This window comes from Astyanax mexicanus, chromosome 20, assembly GCF_023375975.1.
Source record: "Astyanax mexicanus isolate ESR-SI-001 chromosome 20, AstMex3_surface, whole genome shotgun sequence".
Taxonomy (NCBI): domain Eukaryota; kingdom Metazoa; phylum Chordata; class Actinopteri; order Characiformes; family Acestrorhamphidae; genus Astyanax; species Astyanax mexicanus.
Window position 1 is genome coordinate 14,815,444 of NC_064427.1, and position 11,045 is coordinate 14,826,488.

The following is an 11,045-nucleotide window of genomic DNA, read 5'->3' on the forward strand; positions in this document are numbered from 1 at the left end:
TCTCAGAGGTGACCAAAACCTCACCCACTCGGACTGCATTTCCAGAGAGAGAGGGGGGGGGGGGGGGGGGTGCTGGGGGGATGGTAGGCATCTGGAAAACCAAACCAATGGTCAGAGTTTGCTCAGCAACTGAAGTAATTTAAACTTAAACCAGTTCAGTTCAGTTCAAATAATGCCAACGACACCTTAGACAAATTACAAAAGAATCTTGATTTATCCTTCTTGATTCTCCTGAAACGACTAAACAATGAAGCACAAACAGAGCCACAGCTGTCCTTGTGTGCATAACTTCTTTTTTGGTTTTTATAGGGTCATCAATGGTACCTTTTTTATTTTATGTGATATATTGTATGTTGTAAAATTAAATAAGGATTCCAAAACTTCATACAGTGTATACCCAACGTTAGTGAGAGTTAAAACTTAATATTCATAATATTAATAATTATATTATTAATCATGGTTGTTAAGACAAGAAAGAGACTCATCTTTCTGCAGACCGTGCACCAAATGCTACAATATGAAAAATATAACAGCTGCAGTGCAGGGTTACAGCAACACATGCTTATTTAACACTATAAAAAAGTCATTTAAGTTTGTGCAAATGTGTAAGTACACAAACACTTACACACCTTACACACTTGATCACAAGTCACTTGTATATAAAACTCTATTTATATGTGAAACTCGTGTTTTTTTTCCTGTAAGGAACATTACAATACAAAGTGAGATGAAATTAGTTGATTTATTGTCAGTTAAGCAGCATTTGACAATAAACTTATTATGATATTTTAATACATTTAAGTCTTCAATACTTACTAAATACTCCACTATTGCTTCCTCTTTGATTTCTCATTTATAATACAAAATAGAAGCCTTTTTATGAGTAGTTTTAGACATTTGTACCACACAATATATCTCCATTGGACTGTAGCCCAATGCAACCCAATAACATTAGTGAGAGATACCTGTCTTCAGGGTCTACTGTTACTCCATCTCTCTTCCTCAAAGTTGCAGCGGTGGGTGAAAGAAGCTGTCCTTTTGTGCTGACCTAAGATCATTACATTCTTATCATTATTCTTATGAAATAAAAAAGCTAGCCATAGCAGTGGAGGCCATTGCGCTAATTACTGATCTATATTTTGCACTTGATACAGGCAGCACTGCCATCTTTGTGTGCTTGATCTTCCTTCCCCAAAGATCATGCAATTCCTCTCAGTGGGTTAGAAAATCTGCCCTCACCTGGTTCAGTTCTTATTTAAGTAATGAATGCTCTTATCACACTAGAGTAAAATATTGCGTTCCACAAGGGTCAGTACTGGGCCCACTACTCTTTATTCTTTATATACTATCGCTGGGTAAAATAATCCATCTTGGCATTATGCCAATTACACTCAACTTTACAAATAAGCTTAAAACAAGAAGAACCTCTGTCTCTACAAAATAACAGACTGTCTTAGAGAACCTAAAACTGGTCCCTTGGTACAACTCTGAGAAAGTAGTAGTATTTTTTTACTTTGTTCTGTAATTTGATGTACACATATACAGTATAGTTAATACTGCATTCTTCCACTTTCATTTACACAATGCAAAACTCTGTAGTATACTCTCTCTGGATGATGCTGGGGAGCTGGTGCATGCATTCATAACTTCAAGACTGGACTACTGCAAAGCATTGTTGGCTGGAAGTCCATTTAAATCACTTTATAGCTCATATTACTCCAATTATTTTAATTCTACACTGATTACCTGCTTGTATAGATCATAAAATACTTCTTCTGACATTTAATTTTTTCAATGTTGTATTCCATCTATCTATTTCTCTCACAGGTTACACACCAAACATAAACTATTACCTCTATGTACCTCTATTAATCTTCACCTATTACCAGAGCTGCCTGCCTCGAGGTGTCCATTTGTGGTTTCAGTTCCTGCATTCTGGTAACAGACTCAGCAGATATATAACACAACCATTCTAAGTCACTGTTTTTCTTTCCTTTTGTTCTCTCTCTCTATCTTTTTGCATGTATTGAGATGACCTGTTCCTTCTGTTGTGTCCTGATGTAGCCGAGTTTGGCTCTCCGATGCCTTGCTGCATGCAGTCCTGCTCTGGAACCCTGCACTGGTCCATTCCTGCCACACTGCGTTGCTGTGCATATGAATTCTTAAACCTCCTGGACTGTAACAATAACTTTGAGCCTCTTCTTAGCACAAATCCACACTCATAATTCATAACCTAATTCTACTTCCGCCATAGCTCCCCATTATCTCTTTGTGCAGTTGTTTTTGTTTTGTTATTTGTTTATGGAGGAGGATGGGTTTATCCTAATGAGTCTTGGATCCTCCTAAGGTTTCTTCCTTACCACCATTACCACCATCCTTATTTGGTCATTAATAACAACATATTAATGAATGTTACAGTCCATATACATCCACATATGTCTTACATACCCAGGTGAAAAGCTATAGATATAGAGAGCAGATATATAATTCCTTTAGTTCCTTGTTAGTTCAAATAAACTTCTAATCGATAGTGAGTAAGCAACTAGTCAGATGCAGGTAGCAAAAACTGGATGATGAGTGTAGCTAATGACTCTGGCAGATCTGAATATAACAGCCTAACTAAAGGGAGCGAGCCAGAAGGTAACATAGACATGGAGGCTCCCTGAAACACCGCCCACAAACCTGAGTGACCGTGTGCAGTGGACGAACAACAGCTCTAGCATTTCAGTTTACCACAATTTCCTATATCCATGAACCCCTGGATCTGCAGCCTTATCTTAACAGAAAAACATTAATTACCAAAAATAAGTACGTTTTTAGTCTAGACTTAAAGTTTGAGACTGTGTCTGATCGCCAAACATATTCGGGGAGATTATTCCAGAGTTGGTGAGCTTTATAAGAGAAAGCTCTTTCTCCTGCAGAGCTCCTCTGAATTTTAGGAACTACTAAGAAACCAGCACCCTGTGATCGAAGTAATCGCGGTGGTTCATAATAGGAGATGAGGTCTCGTAAATACTCAGGAGCGAGCCCGTGTAGGGCTTTATAGGTTATCAGGAGAATTTTAAAGTCTATGCGGAATTTGACTGGAAGCAAGTGCAGTGCTGGTAGGACTGGACTAATATGCTCAAATTTTCTGGTTTAAGTGAGGACCCTGACTGCAGCATTTTGAACTAGCTGAAGTTTATTTAAGTAACTGCAGAAACATCCTGACAGTAGCTCATTACAGTAGTCTAGCTTTGGGGTAATGAAGGCATGTACTAATTTTTTGTGTCATGCAGGGATAAGGTATTTCTTAGCCTTGCAATGTTACGGAGGTTTAAAAAAGCTGTCCTGGTAACATTAGATATGTGTACTAGGTTAGTAGATTCCTGCTGCTGCCACTGTTGGACAAATGCAGATATGCAGCGCATGGGTGCTTGATAATTAATGTAAGAAGTGAAGTGCATGTTGGCAAAGCCATGATTTATCCATTTGTAGCGGGGAAAGTGACAAAAACCAGCAAGGCAAAGATAGGTTTACATATCCAATATAATATAATAAAATATTTTTGGCATCTTTAACCAAGCCTTCACATCAGTTCATGTTCTGGATAGGTTAGCTGGCTGGCTAGCTAGCAAAATGCACCCATTAGCTAACATTAGATTGACAAATAAAATCTAAATATAGCCTGTTAAAATAAAGACTTAGGTGCAATAAAGATATCAGGATTGTTCGGTGTTTGTTTATTGAAATATCTGATGTGCTGGACTAACAAGGCCTCTCTGGTAGCTACAGTAGTAATAAGCTATGTTGATTAAAGTTGGTGACTGAAAACATCTAGGCTCGGATGTATCTCACCAGTACGTGCATTGACCAGTCGGCAGGACTGTGGTTCATTCGAGACAAAAATTTTGCTCAATAGTTTTTGTTTTCTCCCAAAACATGCTAATCTCTTGGAATTAACGTTATTTTTAGGAGTGAGGACAAACTTTGATTGTAAGGGCTCACCCAGAAAGGGAACCAAACTTAGGTTATTTGATCACAACACAACCACCTTACTGGGTGAGCGACCTAGTAAAGGCAGTTAATAGGACCCAAGGGCAGTGTAGACAAGACTGAGGGCAGATTAAGTTGGAATAAAAAATAAACCAAAGTTTATTTTGTAAGAGTGCTCTACCACTCTTTTAGCAAAAGCAGCTGTCGTGAGAAATGGTAGGGATTGTTTTAGAGGAGGTGGGTCCAAAAAGGAGGTAGAAAACCAAAGAACAACCCGCACCCAATGTGGGGATTTTTGTCGGGAAAAAGAGAACAAAGGATGCCAGGAGGAGGCTGGCTTTCCCAGGGGTAGGGAAAAATAAAAATTCCTCCAACAAAAGGAAAACTGAAAAACTGAGATTGGGGAAAACAAAGGAGAAAAGGAAGGCACAGCCTTCTACAGATAAATTATTTATTTATTTATTACTCTTTTTTTCTCTCTCTTTGTTGAGAGGAAGGGAAAAGGAGGGAAAGAAAGAAATTATGTCTCAGGGACTCGAGAGCTCGAAAGTATAAGGAATAGTAGCCACTTGGCCACTCACACACACACTCACACACACAAAGACACAGCAACTGGTGGTCTGTGTTCCTCACTCTTTTAAAACCAACCCACAGGTGTTCCTGATTAGGCCTGATTGCTACCTGAGGCTGCCCGTTGCCCCTCTGGTGGTCAGAGGGCGCCTAGCCCTGGAGCCAGCCCTTACATTGATTATGAGTATTATGAGTGGGTATCCGAGTGGTCCAGCGGACCAAGGCTCTGCCTTTGTGATCCGAGGATGGCTGGTTCGAATCCTGCATCATGCTGCTTGCCAGAACACAGTTTGCCATGCTGTCTCAGGGCTGTGTAGATGGTGCTCTTTTCCCATGTCACCCCTAATGTAATATATGTCAACACAGGTGTCTGTTAGCTGATGTTTTAAAGCTGGGTTAATGCACTTTCCTGCTGTGCAAGTGTGCTGACTACCAGCAATGCTATATCAGCAGCAGTTGGAAAAGAGACAGTGGCTGACGTCACTAGCCTTTACCTAGTGTTGGGGTCATTACTACACTCTAAAAAACAGAGGTACAAAACGAGTACTTTTTTGTATTCAAAGGTACACTCTTCATAATTGTACCTTCAAAGGTACAATATTGGTCTTTACAGGGTCAGATTTGTGCCCTCTGAACTACAAAGTCATTCCTAACAGCAATAAGTACAGATTTGTACCATTTCACCAGCCAGAAGGTACATTCAGTATTCTGTATCACTGTACTAATAAACAATATATATTTTATTTGCACATTTTGTATTTGAAAGCAAGACAATTTTGCATCATGAAGTTTATGACACATATTTAGTTGATAATCTTTTTAATCTTTATAATCTCTACTGGCATGAAAAACATGGGTACAAAAAAGGTATTTCACTGAAAGGTACTTTTTTGTCCCTTAACATAAGGTAAAGCCCCAGCGACAAACTTTGTACTCTTTTAAGTACAAATCTGTGCTTACATTTCTTAGTGTGTAGTCATCAAGGGAGTCGTAATAAATGAGTGTGGTAATTTGCCTTCCAATGTGGTGAGAAAATGGAACACATTTGGAATAAAAAGGTTATTATTAGAAACATTTTTGGCTGTGTCAGCCAAAATGTTTACATATTTTTCAAAATCTATGTAACATGAAGCTGTATTCCACTTTAAGACAATTAGCTGTGGTTCTTCATGGGTTATTCCAGTTTAGACAGGGCTCAGCTCTTCTTCTTACTCTCCTGCCAGAAAGACCATGTAGCTTTCAGCTCCAGAGGTAATGGAGTTCTGCTGGATTTTATTTCTGTAAACCTATCCTCCTCTTTTTTCTGGGCAAATGGTTTCAATAATCAGGTTATGTAAGATCACAGGATGTTAATGTCTACTATTTCAGCAGACCTGAGGTGCAGATTATCTGTACCAAAATCGTTGATAATGTATGGATCGCAGAAGAATAAAAGAGATAACTGATAGTCGTTATCAAGTGATAAGTCATGTTTATTTTATCCAGTTGGCGACTTGACAAAGTGGTCTAATTGTGCTTGTCTGTCTATGGTAAGCAGGTTCGTGATGCACTGTGTAAGTGATCACTTTCCTATGGGCAACTTGGCTGGGAGTGTTGTTATATTCATGCGTCTGTCAGCCTAAGGTTTCACTGTTAAAGAGTCACATTTTACTGCGTGTGAGATAAAGGGGTAGAGCGAGAGGTGGCATGAGAAAGAAAGACAATTGGGAGATGCATTGGGCAGATGCATTTTGGTAGTGCCATAAAAAAAATTATTAAAGATCTCATTCCATTGTTTTTTCATTCATTTTTAAATGTCTAGTTGTGGTCTCTAGTATGAATGAACGCCATGTGAGCCGTTTTTTGTGGAAAAAAAGTGCTTTGGTGTTTCTAATTTTTCTGCATTATGCAGGAATAAGGCATTTCCTAGACTGGCAATGTTACAGAGGTGTAAAAAATCTGTTTTAGTAACAATAGACATGTGCTTATCGAATGCTAGGTCTGAATCTATGATAACTCAAAGATTTTTAGCTGCTGAACCAGGTGTGACGGAGGAGTCGGCCAGATTTAACATTAAGTCTGATCATTTATTTCTAGCCGCTTTGGGGTCTAATAGGAAAACTTCTGTTTTATCACTATTTAATAGGAGGTAGTTGTGCGACATCCATGATTTCATATCTTTAACACAATCCTCAATTTTCTTTATTCTCACTCTGTCATCAGGTTTGGCTAATATGAAGAGCTGGGTGTCATCCGCATAACATTGAAAATTTACGTCAAATAACATTACTTTAAAGGTACACTCACAGAAATATTTAACCCTAACTTTTAAGATTTATGTAATTTTATTACATGACAAATTCCCATTTACTTTTTTTTTGTAATTTTAACACAAACCTATCAAATAGGCCGTATGTGATGCATATGCATTCGTGTAATACAGCTTATTTATTTTAAATGCATAATAATCAGGTTTATGTAATGAGTATTAATAAAGTATAATTACTCTAAATGAATAACAATGAGTATTTATTTTAAATACATAAAATATACAGTTTGAATTATAATAAGCGTAACCAGGTTACCTATTCAAAATGAATTGCATATATTTATTTGAATTAAACGTCTATGTTTAAGGAATAAAACAAATGAATCAAAATGCATCACATTTATGTAATTCATTTCCAATCAGTACAATCATAATAAGAACAATCAGACCCTCTTGTTGATTAAACAAAGCTTTATTAATAATAAAGCTGAACATAAGAGACACAAAATTATAATTTCTTAAAATCACATTTCAGTCATAATTTTCCTTCAATATTACTGAAGTACTTTTTTGTTTAACAAATATTGTTTAACAAACATGGAGAACTCCAGTGTAAAATTGACTTTGGCAGTAGTAAAAACTTGTAAACTTTGTTTTAAATAAACTTGTGCATTTTTAAAAGTTATTAATGCCTCGTTTTAGATGTCAGGGCTCTGCGGATTCTACCAATGAGGTGTTGAAGAAAAATCTGGAAAATACCCATCCCCAATGAGAAGGTTTGGAGAGGGTTGGATAGGAGAGGAGTAAACCTTACCCCTACAAGAGCTCAGAGAGAGGAGGTGAGTGGAGAAGGCAGAGGGTAGAAGAGAGGGAGAGGTTTGCCTCCTTTCCTACAATTTTCCCTGCACCAATGAACAGTTTTTCATATCTACATAACTGATCTTTCAACAAAATTTGAATGCTTCGACAACCAATGTACAAATTTATTAAACAGCTATTTCCCTGGCGTAACCTTCAAGAACCAAGGGACCATTTTAACAAAATCCGGTCTTACTGTGTGTGGGGGAGGTGGTATTTGCCAACCGAATCACTGGAACAATTTGAGTTTCAGTGCATGCACTTTTGGTGTAAGCTTAGTTGAGTCCAGGTCCATCAGGGTTTTCTGGTACACCTCAAATGTACGCTTCAGGCTTTTTGGATAGCTCAAGTTGAGTGCATAAATCTGCCCATAAAGCATCACGCATGCATGGCTGACACTCTTCAGGTTAAGGAGAACGTCCACGCCATCCAGCACAACACCAACATCAGCAAAGCGTCCATCACCTGGACAATCAGAACAATGTCCCTCTGCTCAGACAGTGTAGATGCCCATAGTCTTCTCTACAATGCGAGCCTCAGCCTCTCTGGATTCAATGTCCTGGAATATAAAGAGAACAGAATTATGTTCTGTGTGACCCTAACAATGACCACCAAAATCTAAGCAGATCTAAGATGCATTTTGTGTTCTTGTTAACATGAGATTATACACAGACTACTGTCAAATTGTGCACTTTTCTATCAAGGTGACAACAACAATTAAAACTGTCAATTATCCTTTACAGTAGCAGACTAGCTCTTACATGTTTCTGGGTTGATCCCCCACTGAGGTTGATCTCCTCACTTTAATACAGGGATTTCTGGCGAGACTGTTGAGACTGCTCTTTTCCCAATGAAGCCTTTGACCTGCCAGAAAAATAAAAATACGTAGATATATAAAAATACAGAATCAGGAACCCCCACTTATTTTGTTGAAAGATCAGTTATGTAGATATAAAATAAACATTCATTGATGCAGGGAAAATTGAAGGAAAGGAGGCAAACCTCTCCCTCTCTTCTACCCTCTCTCTGCCTTCTCTACTCACCTCCTCTCTCATAAGCTCCTGGATAAGGGTAAGGTTTACTCCTCTCCTATCCAACCCTCTCCAAACCTTCACTCATGGTTGAGTTGGATGGAGGATGATAGGGAAGAGAAAGGACCAACCATTGTTTATCCTAATCTTCTGTCTCCCCATTTACCGCTCACCTGTTGGAAAGTTAATAAATCTAGTTAATAATCCACCCCAAAAGCAAAAACAATTCATGTTTCCAACTACACTGCTTTATGACTTACCTTTTGACATCTGGCTTCAGCTTTATGTACTGCCTCAGATCCTCAGCTGCCTTTTGACAGAGAAAAACAAAAAATATCCCATTGTTTCTCTTCATGGGCAGCAATCCTAAACATTAATGGTCTGCTTAAGGAGGAAAACAACATTATCTTTGTAAACTACATAAAAAAAAGGAATAAGAACAAAGAATCAAACATACCATGTATTCTTTAACCAATGTGTCCAGGTCTTCACTGAGGTAGATGCTCAGAAGCTCAGCACACAATTACACCTCACATTGATGTCTTCATTCTACAAAAAGAAAACATAATTTATGCTTGTCAGTGACAAAGACAAACTAACACACAGAAGCTGAGGCTAACAATGTCAGTTACATTTACCTTCTTCACCACACCAGCACCTTGCTTTACTCCACTCAGGTTGATCAGGTTGTCTGTCTGACCATCCATACCTAACTCATACCTAGTAGGTAATAACCTGTCACACAATTTGCAGAACCTGTAAATGAAGAAAAAGAACAATGAATCAATTAGATCTGTAAAATGAGCTGAAAATACCTGAAAAACCAACACATCCAACCTTGTCCAAAATCAAAATTTGTAAGCCTAAGGAGTTTCGTTGTACTGTGAAATCAACCATTTAATGTTTTAACATGCTTACTCTAAACATTTGGAATTGTAAACATTTTATCCAAATTATTATTTACAGTCCATACTAACTACAATATGACCTACATTTTGACATGTACATTTTTTAACTTATACTTACTAAATCTATGTTGCAACATGGAGGTGAGAAAACAGGATAGGAAAAGTAGAAAAATACTAGGTACCTGGAGAAAAAAGAATATCAGTGAGAAGAATTTAACTACACTATTGATCTACACTATTTTTTTTTTTTCATAAAAATGCATTTGCAAAACAATCACATTTAATCTTTAAGCAAACAGACAGAGCCTAACATAATATAAAATGAATAGGCTAAATGTTGTGGACAAAGGGAATGCCATCTGGCTCGTTTAATGTTAATAGTAGTCATTTTAACTGACATTAAAACAAACTGGAAAGGGTCAGTTTAGTTCAGTATCGAGCTGTATTACCGAATTAGCCAAGATGCCATGTAATAGCTAGTTTGTTAGCTCTAATGCTAATGGCATTGTCTGGAACAGCAACGTGGCCAAGATAAAACTGCTTAAAATAATCACACACTAACTTACATAAATGAATGAATATTTGTGTAATATGAAATAAACTACACATTTAGGTCACATTTGGGAGTAATACAACATGTCTTGGATACCTTCTCACATGGACGTAAGTTGTAGCCACATTCAACTGCCAGTCCAGACCATAATAGTTTTCTTCTTCTTCTTCGAGTTTTATAGCAGTTGGCAACCAACGTAAAGGGGCATTACCGCCACCTACTGGCAGGACATCGTTTCCATTTTCCCCATTTCACTTCTCATAACTTTTATGAAAACCAATCACATACATTTTACATAACAGATTCTTGTTTGTATTAGGGCTCTGATTATTTAAACCATGTTAGTATGTATTAACTAATTACATTCAATACATTTTAGAATTGGTTAAATTATCTAGATAATAATACATTTAAATGCATAAATATAGAAAATATGAGTTTTTAAATAAAGTCAAATAGATGTAAATGCATAAAAATTAACTCTGCCATGAATCATTTCTGTGAGTGCGGGTCGAAAAATGTCCCTTATTCTTAAACTCAAAACTTGACAGGTATGCAATAGAGGTAACAGTGCAGCATGCATATACAACTCAGTGAGACACATAGTATTTCACAAAGAACAAGAAAAAGTGGATTTTAGCGGAATGAGACCTTTAATGGTTAAGCCTTTTGACTAGTGTCGTTCTATTTAAAGTGGAGGTGTCTTTTATCTAGTAGGGAAGACAAAATAATTTATTGAGTTACAAATAATCTTTAACTTTTTGTATTTATGTTTTTACTTTTGTTTAAAAAATATGGATGTTGGATTCTGCAATACTGTAGTAATATGCTTATGTCATTGTTAAAGTTTAGATGGAAGGAATAAGTTCTTGGAAGGCACTATGTGCAATAATTCTTTCTAT

General features: G+C 37.2%; 1 long non-coding RNA gene across 1 annotated transcript; it reads right to left on the reverse strand.

The window, feature by feature from the left end:
- Positions 1-6,822: 6,822 nt before the first annotated feature.
- LOC111191381 (uncharacterized) lies at positions 6,823-10,648 on the reverse strand. Its single transcript, XR_007427545.1, has 8 exons — positions 10,240-10,648; positions 9,709-9,772; positions 9,321-9,438; positions 9,140-9,231; positions 8,943-8,992; positions 8,695-8,855; positions 8,413-8,515; positions 6,823-8,210 (listed from the first exon to the last, which is right to left on the reverse strand). It is a non-coding gene; the product is annotated as an uncharacterized LOC111191381 (long non-coding RNA).
- Positions 10,649-11,045: the final 397 nt, after the last annotated feature.